The following is a 22856-nucleotide window of genomic DNA, read 5'->3' as shown; positions in this document are numbered from 1 at the left end:
AGCTCACTTCCACCACATCCCATTGTCCAGAGCTAGTCCCATGGCCCAACCAGATGCAAGGACCATGCCCACGAGGAGTACGAAATGGTTTAGGTCAGTGATGGCGAACCTATGACACGTGTGTCAGAGGTGACACGTGAACTCATTTTTTTGGTTGATTTTTCTTTGTTAAACGGCATTTAAATATATAAAATAAATATCAAAAATATAAATCTTTGTTTTACCACGGTTGCAAATATCAAAAAATTTCTATATGTGACACGGCACCAGAGTTAAGTTAGGGTTTTTCAAAATGCTGACATGCCGAGGTCAAAAGGTTCACCATCACTGGTTTAGGTGAACAGTTAGTATTATATCTTCCTCACCAGTAAAACCTTCAACTGGCAAGTGGAATGAGGATGCAAACTCAGAATAATGCCCTCTTCCTTATTGAGCCACAGGCCTGTAATCTGCTGTGGGGACAAAATAAAATAATACATACACACTCATTCACACAGAAAATCGCTCTGAGATCCCACAGTGACGTAGCTTTGTTACTCCTTAGGGGCATTGCTTGCCCAAAAGAGGAAGGAGAGGACAAAGGATTTGTCTGGAAGCCAGAGTCCCACTTTCCCCACTGTTCACTTCAGCAAGTCACGTTTTGTCTGTGAACTTCAGGATTCTCATCAGTGGCAACACTACATACATAGCGATGGAGTTTTCTGACTTATGTTGGGATACTGACATCCTGGTGTACTTATGGAATCCACTGGACAACAGTTTTGAAATCAGAACCCAACTGGGTGATTGGGTTGTATAGGACTGTATCAATTTCCGTTAATGCTCTAACAAATTAGCACACATTCAGTAGCTTAGAGCAACACAAATTTATTCTTATACAGTTCTGAAGGTCAGAATTTAGAAATGAGTTTTTCAGGGTAAATAAAGGTGTCAGCATGGCTGGTTCCTTTCAGGGCCCCAGGGATGATTCTGTTCTTCGCCTCTTCCAGCTTCTGAGGCTGCTGGCACCCCTCGGCTCCTGGTGAATCTCTCCAATCCCTGCTCTTGTCATCACACGCCTTCCGTTCCTTTGTAAGGACACTGTGATTATCTTTAAGGCCTACCGGGGTAATCCAGGGTAATCTCCCCGCCTCAAATCCTGAATTTCATCACATCCGCAAAGTTCCCTTTGCCATATAAGATAACATTCACAGATTCTGGGCGTAGGAGGTGAGTATTTTGGGGAGCTATTACTTGGCCTACTTCAGAGACAGACTGAGGCACTCAGAAGGAAGTTAGATGCTTTTTCCAAGTGGAGGGCAAAGGGCAGGGAACCCAGGACAGTCCTCACCCCTGAAGTCTGAGAGGAGACACAGCAGAGAGTCCAAGGGCTTTGGGTGTGACCACGACTAGGCTTGTATTTCTGCTCTGTCTGTTACCAACTGTGTGTCTTGGACAACTTGACTGACTTTCTGGGTTCTGATTCCTTATTTTTAAACCAGAGAAAGTGATACCTCACTGCCAAAGCTACTGTAAAGATTAGCAAACCTCTGAAACATTTGGCACTATGCTCAGCACATAGCAATGCCCAAAGACTTCGAGTATGGCCACGAACTTCCTACTGGTACCTCTGTGGGCATCTCTGTCAGCTCAGGCTGCTATAACAAGATATCACAGGTGGGTGGCTTAAACTACAGACATTGATTTCTCACAGTTCTGGAGGCTGGGGAGTCCAAGATCACGGTGCTAGCGCATTCAGTTCTTGGTGAAGGCTCTCTTTCTGGCGTGCAGACAGTAGCCTTCTTGCTGTGACCTGACAAGGTGCAGAGAGTGCTCTGGTCTCTCTCCCTTTTTAGTAAGGACACTAATTCCATCATGGGGGCTCTACTCTCCTGACCTCATCTAACTCTAATCACCTCCCAAAGGCCTCGCCTCCAATTACCATTGGGGATTAGGACTTCTACTCTCAGTCCATAATAGTGGGTGAATGGGAGCAAATGGAGGAGATGCTGCCATCTGGCGGAGTGGAGGTCCCAGCAGCGTACCCACATCTGCAGGGGATGGAGGCAGCCAGGACAGCCAGCTTCCCACTGCTGCTCCTGTGGCAGAATGAAGCGTGGAGCCAGGCCTGTGAAGGAGAGGCACTTCTGGGAATAGCAGTGACACTGAGGAACCTGAAAGAGGGGAGCCTCAGGGAGCAAGGCCCCCACCAGCCTCAACCTCAGGAAACGGTAATCAAGAGTGGCAACACAACCCCGGGGCAGTGCTGGCTGGGCTCATGTGTCATAAACTATAAAAGTCTTCTCTCGCCTGCCACCTCTTGGTGTGTTCCTTCTACCTTCTAGACCTTTCTTAGGCTGAGAACAAATCTGCAGAACAGTGGTTAAGAGAGTGGGCTCTGGAGCCGATGTGCTTACGCTTAATTCAAACTCTACCACACTGCTTCTCTGACCTATGAAAGCTGTTGAGTTTCTCTGTGCCTTAGTTTTCCCGTGAATTGGGACTCACAATGGCAGTCACTAGAGTGCTGTGAAGACTTGGTGAGTAATATGTCAATGGAAGGGCTTTCCAGGGCCCCGAGACTGTCCATGTCACAGGCTCCGGGCACCCCCGCTTCCACCCACACCAACCTCAGAGGAGACCACTGTCAGAGGCAATCCGCTGCCTAAATGAGCCAACTTCCAGATCAGTTTATTACCAAAACACAGTATAAATGTTGTCTTTATGCTCAATAAACAGTTCCTTAGCTCTGCAAAATGAAATATTCCTTTCATTATGAAATGGAGAAACCATTTATCCCGTGTCTTAAGTGGTATAAATAGGCTGCGTGGCAGTCAACGGAGGGATAATGACACAGTTTATTCTCACAGCTCAGGATGGGCTGACACAGTGTGTACTGGGGAGTCAGCGCGGCTCCTAGAAGGGGGCCTGCAAATCCATCATTCTTGCCAGAAACAAGGTGCTCAGCATCTGTTCCCAGGCTCCACTTGCCAGCCCCGGGCGGGAGGGGGGATGTTGGGATTCCACCTGGCACCTAGAGGAGCCAGCTCTGCACTTAATCTGGAGAAGGGCCACCCCCCAGGAGGGAGTGGATGGAGCTGGGCCACCCTGTGACACCCCCTGCAGCGCTCCTGAAGATCACCCTGCACGGGCACTCAGGCACAAACCTCGTGCCTCAGAAAGCTGCCCAAGTCATGTGGTAGGACTAGATGTGGAGCCTGAAAATCGGGGCCCAAGGTCAGGCTCTGGTGCTCTTGACCTGGGATACTGGGAAATCCTCAACTCTCTGGCCTCCATCTCCAGTTTCTGCAGTGGGGAGACCTGCCTTCCTTGCTCTGTGATTGACTTGGGAAGCACACGTGTAGGTGTTCAGCTTTGAACAAGTGAATGCCCTGATTTTTCTAGAGAGGAAACGCAATTCCACAGAGAGTCAGTGGCTCATGGGAGATTCCAGGTCAGACCCAGTCTCCTGATCCCTAGCCATGAGCTCTTTCTACCCATGTGTTCTATTGGATTAAGCATTGTCCTGGACAGACAGGGCCCGTGTGTAATGTGGACTGCAGACTCCAGGTGGTGGGCGGGGGCGCTATTCACTGGGACGATGTCATGAATGACACCCATCAGGATGTGAGTACACAACCTGCACAGCTGACCCAGTGGCCCGCAGAAGCCTCTGTTCAGAGCAAATGTGTTTCTAGGGGAGAGGCCCACGGGCCCACTTTAGTGCATGTGAGGGTTTCACTTCCTTGGCAGAAAATAGCAATCAACAGAGATGAAACCCTAGACATTGTGTGTGTTGGGGTCTCAGGATTGGAAAGTCTAGAATGTGGGGCTCAGGCTGAGCTGAGGACTCTGCATAGCTGAGGGGCGTGTTGACCTCACAAGCACTTGGAATAGGGAAGAGGAGTCGGAAGCATTAACAACAGGAAGTGCTGAGTGCTGAGCTCAGACAGTTGGAAGCCTGTCTGGAAGAAAGCCATGAGCAAGTCCCTTATCTCTTTAAAACCCACTGCTTTTGTCTGTGCAATGGGGTTAATAACACCTTGCAGTTCTGAAGAGCAGAGGCTGGACTGGAAGCTCCCTGCCAGCTGCTTTGGGAGCCACTCCTGAGCTGTGCTGGCAGCAGGAGCCATTCCCTTCGCCACTTTGTCCAAGGGATGGGTGGGAAGCTGTGCACATTTTAGGATTCTGTCCTACTGGGGTGGCTGGGAGCCCTAGGCAGAGTGGGGAACCAGTGAGCTTCGAACTGTTGGGAGGTCAGGGCTTGGGAGCAGTAATTAGAACAGAATGGCTGGCCCCTTCACAGAGGGAGGGCCAAGGTTCCATGCCATCAATCTAGTAGGGCAAACTGAGGCCCACATCTGCGATCTGATCTGAGGGTCGGGTATTTGTGTGTGTCTGTGTGTGGGGGTGCCTCGGTGGTTCTTGGCACCCCTCAAGGCCTGTGCTAGGGTTCAAGGAAGGAAGGTGCTTGGAGTGAATAACACTCCAGATGCAGGCCACCTGCTGTCTTGGCACCAGTCAGCACACAGGCAGGAGACTGGGACTGCTCTAGATGTTTCAAGAGGACCTCATGCAAGGAATTGGTTACAAGGGGGCTAAAATGCTCAGAGGGCTAAAGGAAATGAGGGTTCTTAGCCCTGGACCAGGAAGCTGCTTTTGCCCTAGGGGCTGTGGCCCACTGCCCTCATGCAGCCCAGCTGCCCCGAGGGGCACCAACACCCAACGGGGACCTGGGGGTCTGCTGCCCTGAAGCTGCTGCTGGAAGTGCCTGGCTGCTGAAGCCCCAGGGCCATAGCTGCCCTTGCACAGGGCTCCTGCCTCTGCTGGAGGCACTGCCAGGAGCAAATCCCTTCTCCCTCCTCCTTGCCTGCCAGTCTCCCACGGGTGTCTCCTATTGGCTGCCAGTGGCAAGAGAGCCTGGGAAATGTAGTTTTCAGGTTTAGTTCTGTAGAGAGTCAAGCCTGGAGAGTGGGGTACTGAGAGCCAACATGTGCTGTTGGACATATGTACCTCCTACACTCTGGAACTACCAGAGGTGATCAGATTTAAAAGTTAATTCTGAATCTCTCCATCCACCTTTTGAATGGGGGTAGTATGACACCTGTTTTATGTATGAGGCTCTGAGAGGTTAACTAAAGTGCCCAGGATAACACAGCTAGCAAGTTCACAGAGCTGGGATTTGAGCCCTGAACAATCACTGCTTTACACTTGGGGGCACTAGTGGTCACAGAGTTCAACTGAGAGATTTAAACAGCAGCCAGTCCAGCAGGAACCAGGGATTTGGGCAGAAGCCAGGAAGAAGATGAGCTTCACTAAGTGGGGGGTGTCTGAAGCCTCTATGGCCCCCAGGGGCTAAGTTCACGGGCAGGTTGCTGGGCAGGGGAACAGCAGATATGTCCACTCTCCTCCTGAGGATGGGAAAGCAGGGCCACCACCGTCTTTGCCCAAAGTGGGGCTGGGGGAGATGGGACTAACCATCATCTGCATTTGAGAGGGAAGCTGTGTGACCGTGGGAGCACTCCAGTGCAGTCATGGGTCAATGAGGTACAGGATATTCATTGGCTGTTTGCCCCTGTGATGCGTAGGAGGCATAGAGATCCAGAGCCCAAACCCAACTGGATGGAGAGGATGACCTGGAGCTGGGGCCACGGTCCCACACCAGTCTTCACTCTGGCTGACAGGGTGACAGGGCAATCGGTGTGGTAGCCAGGAAGCTAGGCCAAAGTCCAGAGATCTGGGCTGGAATATGGCTCTGCCACCTCTACTGAGTGAGCTTAGGCAGATCCATGTCCCTTTGTTTTGGGCTTCTATGATTGGGCCAGGGAAGGAAAAGGAGTGGTTGCATGAATGATCCTCAGAGGAAGGCCACGGCCACTTGGTGGCGGCTCTGAGCCCCCTTTCCTCCTAGTTTGACCCACTGTTTCTGTTCTGGATCATTGCAGCTTGTCCAAGGATCATTTCCACATCCCATTTCTCTGTCCCAGTTTGGCCTTCTCTGATTCTTCATCTGCCGACTTGACCTTATTTTAATCACTGAAGGGGCCTTGGGGCTTAAGTTCACACGATCTCTGGCACACGAGAAACCTGGAGACTTGCTTCAGGCTGCACAATTGGGATAGACAGTGGCGTTTGGAGCCTGGGACTTCGGATTCCCTTTTGTAGTGCTTTCCCAACCAGAAGCATCTGGGAAGACCTTTGGGTCCCAGGATGACTCTCCTTTTAGAACTGGAGCACTATTCAAACAGCAGTGGGACGAACCAGGCTTGACATCAGCCTCCAAGAATTCTCCTCTCCACTCAGCCCCAAACACTTCCAGTACGTCCTCACCTGCAGCCTTTCCACCCGTATCAGCTGTCTATTGCTGGGTAGGAAACTGACCAAAATTCAGTGACTCAAAACAACTGCTGATTCCCCTTACATGTCTGCCGGTTAGTTCTGCTGCTCTGCCTTCCCGCACATCTGTGGTCCACCGGCAGCCCGGGGGAGGACTGGCTGGTCCCGGACGGTCTTGCTCACGTGTCTGGTGATCACTTGTCAGGTAGTGAGGAACCTTCTTTACGAGGCCCCTCGTCCTCCCGCAGGCTAGCCCAGGCTTGTCCAGAGGCAGCAGTGTTCCAAGAGTAACAGGAGTGAAAGTTGCAAGACCCCTTGAGGCCTCAGCTTGGAACAGGCTCACTATCGCTCCTTCGGCATGCTATTGGTGAAAGCAAGTGACAAGCCAGCCCAAGTGCAAAGCATGGTGAAATAGAATCCACCTCTTGATGGGAGGAACTACCATGTATTGTGGCCTCCTTTGCGATTTGCCACACCTCCACAAATGGAATGCCTTCCCTGTCCTGGGGTAGATGCTGCAAGGGCTTACCCCAGTGTCCACGCGGCCCATCTTCCTTAACATACTAGAACGCTGCTGACGTTGATCTGGGCTCAGAATCATGACTCCACTCCCCAGACTTTCCTGAAGCTAGGATAGGCTGTAAAACTAGATTCTGGCCAATGAGGTGGTAAAAGAACCTGGCACAAATCCTCTGCCCCTTTCTCTTTCTCTTTCTCTTCTTTCGTCCTGCTGCCTGGAGTCTGTATGCAATGTGGCTAGAGAATGAGCAGCCATATTAGACTATCAGGCAATGTACTACAGATGGCAGAGAAGCAAGACAGAAAGCACTTATATCCCTGGTGACTTAATGTGAGAGTAAAACAAACTTGTGTCTTTGTTATTTTGCCATTTTTGTTACTCACAATCAAGCCCAATCCTAATTAATAGACTTCCTCTCTACACTGGTTGCTTTCTACCTTCTATTTCTTATAATTGTCCCCATCTGACAAAGCCTTCCCAGATCACACTCATGTGCTCTTATCTGGATTCTTGGCATACTGCCTGTTTGTATGAGTCACTGACAGCCACCCACCAATTTGGCCTTGGTCTCATAGTTCTCAGTTTGTTTTATTCATTTTGGTATCTTACATATTATTGCTTTTAGTTTATTGTAGAGCTGATATCTATAGTCTCTTTCATTGTAGAGTTGGAGGCTATAATCTCCTTTGTATTTCCCCTCAAATTTGTCTCTCCATCCATTCAGAAATATTTATAGAGTACTTAGGAAGGCTCCGGGGGGTGTAAAAGTGAATATAACAATAACACAGTTCTCATCGTCATGGAACTGAGGGTGTAGTGGAAGTGAATAGGCTTTGAAGAAATAAACAAATAACTATGTAATTACAAAGTGTGATAAATGCCAACATGAAAGATATCAGGGTCATCTAGTTTAGATCGGGTGCATAGGGAAGGCTTCGTTGAAGGGGCAGTACTTAAGATGTGATTGGAAAGTGAAGAGAACCCAGGCAGGTGTTATATAAAGAGCAGTACTGCCGGAGGGAGTACCACTGAGGCAAAAAAAGAGCTTGGGGTGGTGGAGCAGATGAAAGAAGGTCCCTGTGAATGAAAAGCAAGAGGGAGAATGGAAGAAGAGATCAGAGGGAAGCCAGGAGCCAGATCACAGAGGGCTACGTGGACCATGACAAAGAATCTATATTTTATTTCACATGCAATAGGAGGTTTTATGTACTGATATTAATTGATAGGATCAGGTTCTTCTGCCTGTAACTAAAAACCCAAGTGTCAGTGGCTTAAACAAGCCTGGAGGAAGGGCTCACATGGAGGCTCCAGGACGCCATTAGGGACCCAGATTCTCTTAGCTTTCTTCTCCACCATCCTTATCAGGTGGCCCTAGTCTCAGTTCTCTTCATGGCCCAAGGAGGCTTCTGGAGCTCCAGTCACATCCACACACCAGGTACCAGAAGGAGGGGGTGCAGAGCTGACTCAGTTCCCTGTAAGGTGCTTCCCAGAAGCCCTGCTGAGTGACTTCCCCTGACATCTCATTGGCTACCATTGGTTGTAGGGAATCCTGGGAAATGTAGTCTTTTAGCTGTGCACATTACCACCCTATATAAATTGGAGTTCTGTTGCTAAGAAAGAAGGGGAAAGTGGATGTGTGATAGGTAGTAGGAAGTCTTTGCCAGAACTGGGTTCACAGGAAGCATTCATTAAAAGCCTGTTTGTTCCAGTAGCTACACACAAGATGGATGAGTCTCGCAGACATAAGGTTGAATGAACGAAGTCAGAGCTAAAAGATTTCTGTGTATGATTCCAGGCAAAACCAACCTAGGGTGAGTCAAAACAGGCATTATCACTCCTGGGCATCAGTAACTGGAATGAGGCATTAGGGAGCTTTCTGGTTCTTGATCTGGGTGGCAGTTAAGAGGAGGATGCTAATATAAGAACTTAGTGAGCATTCTGCTTATGTATGCTCTTTACTGCATACATGTAGTACTTCAAAAAAATTTTTAAACAGCATATTCATTCCAGAATTTATCTGTCTACTGGAATTAACCAGACTATCTATTTATTTAGCTTTCTGGAAGGCTTTAGTTTCATAACAATCACCAGCTTTGCTATATCCCTTTTTTAAAATCCCATCTCCACTTCTCTCCAATATCCTGAGCTGGGAGTGCCACATCTTCCTCAGATCTCTAGTCTACCTCCCTTGAAGGCATGTCCGACTTTCTTTCTGCCTGGAATGAGCCCCACACTCCTTACATTGCACAATGCCTGGCCTAGATTTGTTGAATGAACGGACAACTTTATGACCCACCACCCAAGCACTGCATTACCCATTCATTACCACAGGTTCTGTGTGTTATGAGTAGAGAGAAAAGGACACTATGAATCCTGTCTGCAATGCAGTCTTATCTTGGAGTGCTGAGGAAACAAAGATAGCAGGGGGAGAACGGAGATTGATCTTATGGGAGCAAACCTGGGGAGGCTTCCTGGAGGGGTTGACACTCTGAACTGGAAATGAATGGGAATTTGCTGCTGGCTGGAAGTATCTGGAGAGGAAAGAGGCAACAGAGAAAATGGTGGTGTGTGCGTGTGGGTTTGGAGCCTGGCTAGGATAGAGCAGAAGGGAGCAGCAAGCCCAAAGCCGCAGCGTGGTCTTCTTGCAGCACTCTTCCTAGGGAGAGTGAGGATCCTGGGGGCTGCTGGCCTGCATCACACTCTGGGCAGGCTGGCCCCTGGGAAGCCCACTACCTTCCTTCCTCCCCTCTCCTCTCCTCTCTTCTTTTCATAAAATAGTCCCGAAATGACACTAAGAACAGCTGCTTAAACAATCTTGCCAATTAATGGGTCTCTGAAATTAAACCGCCTACACAGTCTGGATGAACCTTCTCCAGGAGGGGTTTCAGCAATTGTCTTCATGATAATCAGGCTTGACTTGCCTTCACACACATTAATGAAAAAGCAAAGGCGTCGGGAGAGATGCCCTTTCGTGGGGAATATCGACAATGTCGTAATGAGGCTCAGGGAGAAAGCTGCTGAGGCATGGCGCTGCATGCTCAAAACTATCCCCTCCGGTGGCAAGAGCTGGCTCTGGCTGCAAGCAACTGAGCTTCCAGGAAAGAATATCAATGCCCAGTAGCCAGTGAGGCCGGATGGTTCTGAGAAAGGAAAGCAAAGGGCAGCATGTGCATGGGAAGAGCAACCAGGAGGACCTCCTGGAAGGATAGTCTGGGTGGTGGCAGTGGGAGGAAGAGCCAGGAGTTGTGGGCACTGGAGGCACAACGAGGCTGCTGTCAGCCTTTGCCCCACATAAGACCCAAAGACTTCCGAGTTCTCCTTCACAGATTCACCAGCTGATCAGGCAAGCTTTCCCCCAAGCCAGCAGTGACCTCAGAATCCTTCTCAACACAGCATCCTCCACACAACAGCCCAGTAGCCTCTACCAACTGGTTGGAGTTAGAACTGTTGTAGGCGGCAGGAACAGCACCAGGTATGACAGGTGGGGTCAGACCAAACCTGGGTTCAGCAACCTCGGTACTTGGGTTCTGGCTGGGAGAGAATTCAGAGCCAAGACCCAAACTGTAAGAGAATAGTTATTGGATAAATTACAGAGGTAGAAAAAGCAATTCCTAGAAGAAATGCTTTGGAAACAAGTTATAGAAGCAAAGGAAGGGCCCTCGGAGTTTGGGAGTGAGGCAGCTAATGATAAGCCTGGGGCAGGGAGGGGGAGGGAAAGGGAAAGGCCTGGATGTGCTCCTGGGAGGGAACGCACACTGGGTCCTCCATCCTAAGGGTTTTAAGGGTAGAGGTCTTAGGGGAGGTCCCAGTAGAACATCTCAACAGAATATTCAGCACTTTTCCAGGTGTGTCCTTTCAGGGTTGTGGTCTCCACTGACTGACTGGCCCACACCAGGGTAGAGGGTCATTACTCAATGCAGCTGATCCTGAACTCAGCCGTGGTGGGTTTTGTTGCTTATCTGAGCCTGGAGCTGAGGCATAGATGTTATTTCTAGGGAGGAAAGGTCAGAGGGTCCAAAACCCCCTCACCAGCTTATATGCTAGGGGAGGAAAGGTCACCCTATGGGCAAGGTCCCACCATACAATTGATTGCCCATTGCTAGGCTCCTGGTGACCTTTTGTACCTGACCCATTGTCCTTGCTCTGCTAACCACTTACATTGTCTAACCACTAACAACAGAACTGGAATTAGAATCTACTTGCCATCCAGCCTGAGAGTATGTGTATATATTAATATTTAATAATGTATATTAAACATATATGTATATAAGTTATATATTTAATATAAATATAAAGTATATATTTAATATATAAATATACATATTTAATATACATATATTTGCTTTTAGCACCTTTCAGTCCCCCTTTACACGCTTCCCACCATGATCAGTCCCCCAGGTTTTCTCCCAATGGGCATTGTGTTTTCACAAGGACCAAAAGCTTACGCGATGAAGTTCTAATTGTGGAAATTCATGAGTGGAGTTCAGAGGTGGGGATACATGGCTATGCAGGTCCTTGAAATAATGTGGGAAAAGGAAACTAATGGCTATTTAATATCTATAAAAATGTAGAGATGGTGTTTTCTTCTGTTGTCTTGTTTAGCACTGTACCCATTCTCCTGGTAGGTATGTCCTCCACTTTGAGGCCCAAAGTTACAGCGAGTATTGCAGAGTTGGGATTGGAACCCAGGTCTGTTCAACTCCCACGTCTGTGTTCTTTTTACTCGATCAGGCCAAGATCATGACACACACACCATTCAAGCTCCTGTTGGATTAGTTCCCTCAGATTAATGCAGGAGAATTCAGTAAAAGAAAGAATTTTCTTCGCATGTTGAAGGGGAAGAGGAAGCAAACGGGGAGGAACCAAGCCACAGCATCACTGACTGATTGAACCGTGTATTAAGCGCTTACTGTGTGCCCAACAGAGCCTCTGGAATACGGGGGTCTCTCCTGAGAGCTAACAGAGCATTCTATTCCCTTTGCATTACTTTGAGCTTCATGCAGCTCGTGGACAGCTGACCTTGACATTACCCTTTGCACAGCTTAACTTGAATTTTCACAACCACTGAGGTCACGTAGTTTTCAAGGGGCCCAGGGAGGATTGGAAAGCCAGCCTGTCTGCTGGGGAGCCAGGCTCTTTTCACACTGCCCCCCGCCCCCAGCGCCCATGCACCCCATTCCCATCACCCAGCAAAGGGGCCACCAAGGAAGAGTGTGCTTTGTTACCTGGTAGGGGCAGTGCAGTGCCCCTGCCCGCCCCGGGTGGTCCTCAGCTGCAGTGCCTGTGCCTACTGCAGGGACAGGACTTCCTGTTTGAATGGCCCACCCTGTCCCTTCTCACCTCCCCCGGCATCAGCTCTTTGAGAGCTAGACGTCATGTCTCATTCCTGTCTCTCTCAGAACCCCTAACAAAGTAACTGGTTTTGGAATTGATACACTTACTTCAACCCTCAAATAATGTTAGGCAGTATAACCAAACCTGCACTAAATATAGCACATAGCATCTACAGCTAAAACGGCATTTTTTTCTGGAAAAAAAGTTTATATTTGTTTCTTCTCTCTGTGTGATTGTGTATACACAGTCATTATCTGAAGGAGCACACATACACACTCACAGTTCTAACTTACAAGGCCGTGGCTGGGCTCAGATGTCAAGAGCACGGACTTGGGTTTAGGGACATCTGCTAGGACAGAGGGCAGAGCACACTGCCTGCCTCTTTTCTGGCTTCATCAGCTCTAGGGGGACGCCCTTCCCCCCTCATTACTTAACATTCATAGTGCAGGTGTCATGTTCTGGGGGCTCATTTAAACTTTGCTCAACCTGGGGATGTAGGCACTTTTAGTCACCCCATTTTTTAATTGGAGAAACTGAGGCAGCCAAGAGCATCTGTGTGGAGTCAACCATCACTCTTCTTCCCCCGGAACATGATGCCCTTAGGAGCAGTTAGACTCAACCACGTAAGACGGGGGCCTGCAACTTTGTTCAGCGCTATAACAGGCTGAGCCCCACGATCCATGGCAGAGATGACCAGCTGTCTGCCAGAAATTCATACTCTCAGTCCATAAGCTAGGCTGCTGTTCAGTCAGGGACTACATCTCCCAGGCTCCCTTGCAATGCTGTGGGGTTCTGTGACTAGTTCTCACCAATAGGGTCTGAGCCTGTCTTATCTGTCAGTGGATACAGAGGCCTGAAACACCCTGTCCTCATGGAGAAAGAAATAAACTTATTCTGTGTTAAGCCCCTGATGATTTCAAAGTTATTTAATACAGTAACTAGCATTGGCCTGAACAAAACATGACCCATGGCCAATAAAGAGCCCCAAATTCCTGAAGGTTTTGTCCTCACCTGCATCTGCTGAGGGCACACCTGGCCAAAGAGACGCTGTTGTCAGCGTCTTTGAACCATAAAAATGTCAGCACCACGGGGCCTACATGTAATCTCTATCGTGGTCGAGAGAGAGCAGCAACTTGCCTGTCATCATGACTTCCTGGTGAGTGCTCATAATGCAAAGGCGGGAGGGCATTCAGCACACGTGCACGCACACACACTCAGGCAGGCGCGTGCAGCGCACACCGCGAGGGAACAGAGGGGAAATGGTAACATTTCTTCACGCATCTCTAGGTCTCTGTGTTTTCTTCCACACAGTCTTTCCTCCCTGCTGTGCCTCCCTCTCCTGGCACCTTCTGAAGGAGAGAGAGGGGCTGGGGCTGATGGAGGAGGGGCTGCCTGGGGCCCCAGACACCGAGGGCCACACCAGCTCCAAGCCGCCACAGTGTCAGAAAAAACCTGGGCTCAGAGACATAAACACAGAAAACACAATGTTTTATGAGTGCTTGAGATGTTTATTTCCCGAGTTAACAACAATAATAAACTCGTTTACGGCTGTGAGTTTCATTGCCTTCCCCCGTGGGGCACCCACCTGCTGTCTGCCTTCGGATCCTGTGCAACTTCCAAGCACAGAGAGGCTGGCCTGGCAGCTGGCACAGGCAGCCACCGCCTCCTGGCAGCTGGGAGGATACAGGCAGGAGTCCCCGGGTGCTGTGCTTTAGCATGGACCCCGCATCCCTGTGTGCAGGGAGAGAGGCTCGCTCCTGTGGCGGGGACCACCAGCAAGCAGGTGTTAAGCAGAGGTTTCTGGGCTCTTGCCTATCTATGCTGCAGGTGTCTCTTTCCAATCAAAGAATGAAATGATGGTCCTGATTCAGGTGGCCATTTGGGGGAAACCAAAACTTTCATGTTGAGGTATGCAGGGCTGGGGCTAGCGTGAAATGAATGCGACACCTCAAGTGCAAGCTGTTAGGAAGCACTTACTCTCAGGTCAGGTAGTATCTCAAGTTCTATGTCCTGGCCTGGCCTTTTGGTTCCCTCCATAGACAGGCACATAGGGCCTTGGGGGCTTTTGTTCCCAGTTTCCCTTGGAAAAGTGGTCTGTCTTTCTTCTTCCTTTTCTAGATCTCACCGTGGCAGCTGCTGCCCCTGCACCTGCCCAGCCCAGTTCCATGGGCTACAGCAGTGGTCGGCAAACTGCGGCTCGGCAAACTGCGGCTTGGCAAACCGCGGCTCGCAAGCCACATGCGGCTCTTTGGCCCCTTGAGTGTGGCTCTTCCACAAAATACTGACTTCTGCGCATGGGCCACGAAGTTTCAATCACACTGTACATGCACGCCCGCACGTGGTATTTTGTGGAAGAGCCACATGTGGCTCGTGAGCCGCGGTTTGCCGACCATGGGGCTAGAGAAATGCAGTAGGTGAAGCTCACAGACTGTGGCCCTTCCTTCTCAGGTCTGGGAACTGAGGGGGGTGTGCTAAGGGAATGGAGTGTGGGAGGGGGATTTTATGAATTTATGAAGATATGACTCACCTTATGTTGCTGTTTTTTTTTTTTCTTAAATCACTCAAAATAACTATCCTCCTGTTGGTGCTAACTTCCTCCCTGATTCTGACTGCTCCTTTGTGCCTCATCCTCGTCCTCAGGTTTACTTTGCCTAGTACTTCCCTGCATGAGGGTTGAGAAGTTGGGAAGCCCATCTGAGTGTGCAGGTAGGGGCCGTGGGGAGGTTGAGGGGGTGCGCATCAGAACCCCCAGAGGACATGCTGAGTCAGTTGGCCTGGATGGGGCTGGAGACTTCACATTCCCAGCGCTGCTGACGCTGCTGGCCCAGGGACTACAACTTGAAACCCACTGCCCCGAGATGTTTGGGTAGAAGAGCTTTGGAATTAGAACTGAGTTCAGATCCAGCTCTACTGTTTATCAGTGTGTGACCTTGAGCAAGTCATTCAAACTCCCTGAGCTCGTAATAATAACTCTCATGACAGTGCAAATGCAGTGGTCGTGTGCCAGGAACTGTCATGGTTTTCATTTGGCAACATCTCTTTTAATCCTCACAAGTACACAAGAAGAGGTCATTGTTTTTAACAGCTCTGTTTTATGGATGCAAAAATGGAGGCTCAGGAGTCAGGAAACTTATCCAAGTTCACACTGCTTGCAAGTAGTGAAGGCAAGGATGTCAACGAGGTCCGACTGAGCCGAAGGAGACGGAGCAGTAATTGTGGATTCTTAGGACAGCTGCAAGGTTAAGTAAGAAGGCAGGCAAAGCATCCAGCATAGGCCTTGGCCAGAGTCACTGCTTGGGATGGGGGAGTCCCAACTCCCGAGGAGAAGACCCCTGATGAGGCAGGGGGAGGGGAGGGGCCGAGCCCAGCCCCAGGAGGGGAGGCAACAGGAAAAGGTGGGCTAAACGCCGCCAAGGGCAAAACAGGAAGAAGCAGACTCAGCTCTGTGTGCCTCCCAGCGTGGGAGTGGGCAGGTCAGGCTCTGCTTCTCTACATGGAGAAGAGAACAGCCCATTGTCCTGGTGGGATCACAGTGCCTCACCGGGATGTCCTCCACAAGGCAAGAACGTTCTCCTGGTCATTGTCCTCGCCGCAGTGGCCAGCGTGTCCGGCACGTCCCCAGCAGTTGGCTCTAACGCGTTTTCTTGGCCATCACACACCCATCAGCACCAGCCGGGTGCAGAGTCTCATGAGGTGGCATCCTGTTTTCTCAGTCCACTTTGCAAAGGAGCAGTTGCCATCACGGTTGCCGCCATGGCCACGCCAAGGAAGCAGACGGAGCTCCCCTCTGCTGTTGGGCAGGGAATGGAGAAAAGGGCATTCGGGGGTACGGCTTCCAGTCAGAGGAGCCGCGGGGCACTCCCAGCCCCGAGCCTGGATGATGCCGCACAGAGCACGTTCAGGCCAACCTCAGCAGAGTGGGTCTGCGTTGGACAGACTGCCGCCTCCACGACGCTCCGCCTTGGGTAGGAAAGATGTTCGGAGAACAGCTGGCCAGCCGCGGGCAGAAGAGGCCTGTCCATCCTGGAGCTGAGTCTACCTGCGGGGCTGCCATCTTGGGGATGATCCTCCAGGGCCATCCAGATGTGCCTCCTAAACCACCACCGTTATCACTAAGATGCCACCATCCTCTCCCCAATACCCACTCTGTTAACAGTGGGTTGTAAAGGAGGGACTGGGCAGAAAATGAAGCCGTCAGACCAGTTGAGTTCCTGGGTGCAGGCCATGTTTTCATTCGTCCTTCCTGCCCCTGCAGCCCTCACCAGCATGTGTCCAGTGATCACGTGTTGGAGGAAGAAGACAGGCCAACAGCCCCTCTAACAAGGGCATTGCTGCCTTACCTTCGGGGTTCACTGCTTTTCACACTGTTGTCCTCCTCCTAACAGTCTCTGTAGCTTATATGCCAGCACTCATTTGTAATCAGAAGAAACTGAGATGAGTTGGTTTGAAAATGTCACTGCCCCTTTTGATGCCATGAGGGTCAAGCATGATGCACTCAGGTGTACTGAACTGGCTTCGGTAAAGAAAGGAAAACTGCACTAATGGATGATGAGTAGTGAAAAGAAGACTTCCCTTGGAAGCATGCAGAGCCAGGTAACTCAGTTGGTTAGAGCAGTGGTCGGCAAACTGCGGCTCGCGTGCCACATGTGGCTCTTTGGCCCCTTGAGTGTGGCCACAAAGTTTCAATCACACTGTACGTGCGCGCCCGCACATGGTATTTTGTGGAAGAGCCACACTCAAGGGGCCGTAGTTTGCCGACCACTGGGTTAGAGCATTATCCCGATACAGCAAGGTTGCGGGTTCGATATAGTCAGGGCATATATAAGAATCAACCAATGAATGCATAAACAAGTGGAAAAACAATGATGTCTCTCTCTCTGAAAATCATTGTTTTAAAAAGAGGAAGCACACAGAACACTGTCTCTCACTGATTGTGTGACTTTGTGCAGGTCACTTACACTTCTGTTTCCTCATCTGTGAAATTGGATGAGAATTTAGGGTCTCCTTCACAGGATGATGTATGGCAAAGCTGCGGGCTCTTAGAGTAGATGCTTGAGCAGTCTCAGTGCGGAGTGCAGAGAACAAATACCTGCCATCACCATCGCCCATGTCTGAGCTGAGCTTCCCAGTTCTCCAAGCAGTTTCAAACATGCTACAGGGCCAAGTGTCAATGACCACCAGGTTCATAAGCAGAGATCCAGCCCTCGCCCACCGGTCATAGGAGCAGGTTCTATGGAATTCCAGAGAATAAAGTTGTGTGTCTGATCTCAGCATGAAGTGACTCGGACCACTGCCATTCTTTTAGTTCTTCTGGTCCCATCAGGAATGCAGACCTAGTTAACTGCTGGTTTGTCTTTAAGAACTTTGAAATGCCCTTTTCACCAGGAGAGCTCAAAGCCACTCGCTGGTAAATAGGAAGTTGTTTAAGGGGCCCACAGAAAATATTTGGAAGCACAATTCTGGTTTCCTGTACTATTTAATCCTTGTGTCTCTGTTCCCTCTGTGACACACACACATCTCTACAAATGTCAAGTGATGAAGACATAACTATTAGAGACCCTCATACAGGGTCAAGTTAGAGAAAATGCCACACCCTTTAGAACTATATTCTGCATGACAGTGAAGCCTGAGATGATCTTTCTGACCTCCAGACACTCCTCTCACCAGTCCATGAGTCTCCCAGCACAAGCAGCCCTCACCCCATCCTCAGAGGTGCTGACTCAGGGGTAGAGTGGGCCAGGAATCTGCATTTTAATAAACCTCATTAGTGATGCTAATGCTGGGGGTAGGAGCACCACACCTTTTGAGACCACTCTAGCCTTTGCCATCTGGGTATTGATTAATGTACTCAGACATGCACTGAGCCAGCCCCAGAAATCACTTTCCCCTCTCCAGCAGTTGAATCCCTCAGCATTCACACCTTGGAGAAAGCAGACGGTTGCCTTGACAGCAAATGACTAATTTAGAAGTCCCTATGAACAGGTGGGAGACAGGAAGGGACAAGAGAAGCAACATGGGCAGGTGCCAAGTTGAAACAACAGGTTCTTCACAGCCCTGGAGCACACACTGGAGGGGAGGGGCTTCAGGGCTGGCCAAGGGATCTCACTGTTCCCTCTGGAAAGAGGGAGGCCCTAATGAACTCTCAAGGGCAGGTCATTGAAAGTCTGCCCATGATGCTAATTTTTGGAATGAAACTGTATTGAAGGAATTGTGCTCAGAAGGAAAATTTGACTTTGAGTAACTCATTTGAATAGGAAACAACAGGAGAAGCCAGCAGCTGGCTAGATGTGGGGCTCCCAGAAGGAGGACTTGGCAGGCAGGTAACTCTGAAGGGAGCTTACACCTGGCAGGACCTAGCCCCTGGTTCACAGCCTCAGTTCCTAGCAAGTTCTCTCTGGGCCATTTGGGCCGTGTCCCGGGCCCTCTCTGGTTTCCTCTCTCACCCTTCCCCTCTGGGACCTCTGCTCCAGCCAGCCTCCAGCTGCTGCTCAGGTCTCACGATGCCTGCCCTACCTTGATTTATGAAAGTTACTCTGTCCAAATTCTGTCCATCCTCCCCAGGCCCAGCTCAGATCCTGCCTCTGGGGGGCCTTCCCTGCAACACCAGCAGGATGCACTCTTCCTTTCAGAAATCTCATCTCCTTGCACCTCACCTCATATTACCAGCGAGCTTCCTGCACCTCCAGGGCAAGGACTAGAGCCTCCAGGTGGCCTTTGGGGAACAGGAACCTCATGACGGGGCCTAAGCAATGGGTTCCATGTAGCTTCCTCAGTTGGGCTTCCAGTTAACAAAGGCGGGCACCTCAGCTGCACATCAGAACCACCCAGGGAGCTTTAAGCCATGCTGCTGGCTGAGCCCAGCCCTGATCAGCTGAAGCAGGTCTCTGCGGGCCAACCAAGTCATTTCAGAAGCTCCCAGGTTGTTACGATGCACGGTGAAGGTTGAGAATCACTGCAATTGGCCGTTCCTCATCCTTAGCTATAGAAGGGCAATTAGAAAAGTGTGCCGCCTCCCCTGCCTTCTCACATCACAAGACTTCACTATGTGGTACCTACTGTTGCTCTTTTTTAAAATTTCAACTCCTTTAGGAATGTGGAAAACTAACCTCAATGAATCTCAATGAAGGCTTATCCCAGCCAAAGATCCAGGGATAATGGCTAAGGATGGAAAACAGCTATGAATCCACTCCTCCACACCATGCTGTTGACAGGCATTGCTAAGCAACCTTGACACACTTCCCCTCTGAACCAGAAGTGCCCCCACCGTGTTTCACCACCTGGTACTCAGGCAGCTCCCATCAACTGGGCCTGGCACCTTAGTTGGAACCTACCTGTTATCCTTGGTTTAGAGAGGCAGTGCATCGGGTTAGGGAGAAGCAACAATGGTAGGTTTATGCCCTGATCTTTTAAGGTTACTTTAGGAAGGACAACCATAGTCTTTTCCTTAAAGTCCTCTGAGGTCCTTGGGGCTTAACCTGAAGTGAGAAAGGCAATTAATTCTGAGTTTCTTTGAAGTGAGTTAGATTACTCACCTTTCTTATAAATTGGGTGTGGTCTCTCATTGGCTCTCTCAGCTGGCCTAGGGCAAGGGATGATGAATAGAGAGAGAAGGGCACCAGATAAGGATGGCATAAGTGTGCTTTCAAACAAAGTTGACTACATTGTCAATTTCCCAACCACTTGAGCATGTTCTGGAATTAAATGAAGCCAAATTCCTGCTTCTCTGGAGATGTGAGATTCCTATGGTCTTTTTCCCCCAAAGGTCAGACTGCCAGCTTGCTAACCTTAGCTCCACCGTTCAAACTCGATTCCAAATGCCCTTCCTTGTTCTTACCCTGGCATTCAAGACCCCATGCCACCTGGCCCCAACCAACCTTCCAACCTGATCTCCCTCTTCACCCTGCCCCAGGTCCAGCCATACCATATTGACTCTCTCCTGAATTTGTCTGGCCCTCCATGCTTTTATCTGCACTGGAAATGTCCTTGCTCCCATTCTGTCTGCTAAGATCTTCTCTGCATTAAGGCATAATTGCATGTCCTGCATAAAGCTCCATCTCACTGATTTTCCAGTTCTCCCATTTTGCTCAGTTTGTGCTTTCATTTTAGCCAAGGGAAGGGCCTGACTTATTTCTTAAGCATTCACCAAGTACCAGGCACTATCCTAGGCAGCAGTTTTAGGACTTTAACTTTATTTAAATCTGATAAGCATCTCTATTTTTTAGATCTTACTACCTATATTGTATTTATGAGAAAATTGGTAGCCTTCGCAGTTCAGCGATTTGCCTGAGGCAGTAGAGCTCATAAGCATCGGATCTGGGAACAGACCCACATCTCATGCCTTCCTGAGCTCTGCTTTTCATTCTGTTCTCCTTTGTCTCCAAGACAGAATTTCCCCCTGTCTGTCTTGTACATAGGATTTGGGTCAGAGAATACAGGTTCAAGGCCCACATCACCTATTTCGTTATAGTTGACTTAACCTCTCTGGCCTTATTGCTTCATCTGTCAGAGAAGATGAACACACCCTGCCTCGTTCACAGCAGAGAGGGCCTCTCTCCATAGACTGTGAGCCTCTTGGGCTGTGGCCTCGTTATACTCCAGAACACTTGGTTGGCACTGAGCCTCAAACAGCAATACTCTATAAACCCTTGTAATTCAATTAAGTGAGATCAAATAGAATGAGTAGGTTAGGAAAAAAACCAAACACCTCAACTTGGGATCCAGAATTGACTGTTGCCAACAGCATCACCAGCAGTGCATTTTGGTCACATTCACTTGTAACTTGTTTGCTGTTTGCTTTGTTTAGCAAATTCCTTCACAGAGAGGGAAGGAGCCTGGGAAGGCAGGGTAGGGGTGTGAGAGATGCTGGAATTTGAGAAGGAGCTCAGATTGTTGGTGAACATATTGCTGTCTGTGTAGAAAATGTTCACAGCAGTTACAACTTTGGATGAATATGCATTAGCGGCGATGCTGCAATTTGCCGGCATGTGCCGCGCTACACTGGGAGACTTGGCAAGATGGGTAATTATCTCCACATTATGTGCCTTGTCTCTTTCTCTTCTTAATTAAGTAACTAATCTGGTGGAGGAGAGCTCTGTTTGTGTTTGTTTGGCAGGTGCAGCCTCGTGACAGTTGTCTGGAGAAGTTTCTTGGAAATTTATGAGACTTTCAAAAAACAAACTGCTGGGAGCTGAGCCGACCTGCTGGAGCCTGGGAGGATCAGAGTGGGGCCCTCCTGGAGCACAAGGCAATGCGTCATCGTCTTTCTCCTGGACTGTGAGCTCCTGCTGGCCAGCCCATCGAGGCTCTGACTTTCCAGAGTGGCAGGAAGCCGGGTGCTCCAAAGGGCGAGTGCTCCTGTGGAAGGAGGGAGGGCAGAGGCCAGAATCAGGGTAGCAGTGTGTTCTCCCTTCTACCTTGTTTCCCTCTGGAGTTTTCTGTTTGAGCAAATTTCCCCCTTCCCTCATCCCAGCTCTCTGCAAAGGAATTGATTAAGCAAGCTGAGTGCTGACCACTTATCAAAGACTGAGCCCATGCCTTATGCACAGACCTGATGACATAAACCTCCTGGGTCCCAGCCAAGTGATGACCCAGCCAAGATGACCCAGGCCAGTGACCCGGAAGGTGCTGGGTCCCATAGTGCCGCACCATGATCTCTCAGCCCGGTGCACGGACCACCACTCAGATGGCTTCCCCAGGCTCCCTCCAAACCAGAGCCGGCTGGCCTGGCAGGGGGAGGGATGGCGCAGCTTCTTTTGAAGCCCATGGGTTAGTTGCCAGAGAGAGGAGGAATGGGCCAGGTGAGGCATCTGATGTCTCAGGGATGGCAATTGAGGGAGTACCAAGGAAGTGCTAGTGGCCACACTGAATCTTATGTGTGCACTTGTGGGTCACAGATAATGTTGTCAATTGTGGGGAGAGTCCATTGCACAGAACAGATGCAGACACAGTGTGGGCTGCTCTGCTCAGATGGCTGTGTTGGCCCCAGGGACCCTTTCTCTGACTTGAGGTAATGAGCTTGCCTTCTGTGTATCTGTGCACCCTCCTGCCACACACACCGCCTCAGTGCAAAAAGCTGTCAGCCTCCCCTCATAAGTGACCTGTCTCGGGAGCAGTGCAGTGCTGTGGAAGGCAGAATTCTAAGATGCCTCCCAAGATGATCAGACCTCAGGGTACACACACTTCCTCCTCTCAATCAACCCCTAATCTTGAAGTGATTTCGCAGATGCTGTTACGATCCTTAATTAGTTGACCTTCAAATACAGACAGTTTGGGTGGGGCTGATCTAATCATATGGGCCCTTTTCAAACAGGGAGTTTCCTTCTGATGGTTGCAGAAGAGAAAGTCAGAGATTTGAAGTGTGGGAAGAATTCAATACACATTTTCTTGCTTGAAGATGGAGGGGCCACATGACAAGAAATTGGAGTGGTCTCCAGAAGCTGAGAGCCATCTGCCAGTGACAGCCAGACAGTAAACAGGGTCCTAGTCCTATAACCACAAGGAACTGAATTCTACCAACAAGAATGAGCTTGAAAGTGTATCTTTCCTCAGAGCATCCACATGAGAACTTAGCCTGGCCAACACCTTGATTTAATTGCGACATACCAGCATGTCATACATGCTGTGCTAGACTTCTGTCCCACAGAACCCTGGGCTAATAAATGGGCGCTCTTGGATGCCACAGTGTGTG

Source organism: Myotis lucifugus, unplaced genomic scaffold, assembly GCF_000147115.1.
Source record: "Myotis lucifugus unplaced genomic scaffold, Myoluc2.0 scaffold_41, whole genome shotgun sequence".
Lineage (NCBI taxonomy): Eukaryota > Metazoa > Chordata > Mammalia > Chiroptera > Vespertilionidae > Myotis > Myotis lucifugus.
Note: the sequence above shows the minus strand (reverse complement) of the source record.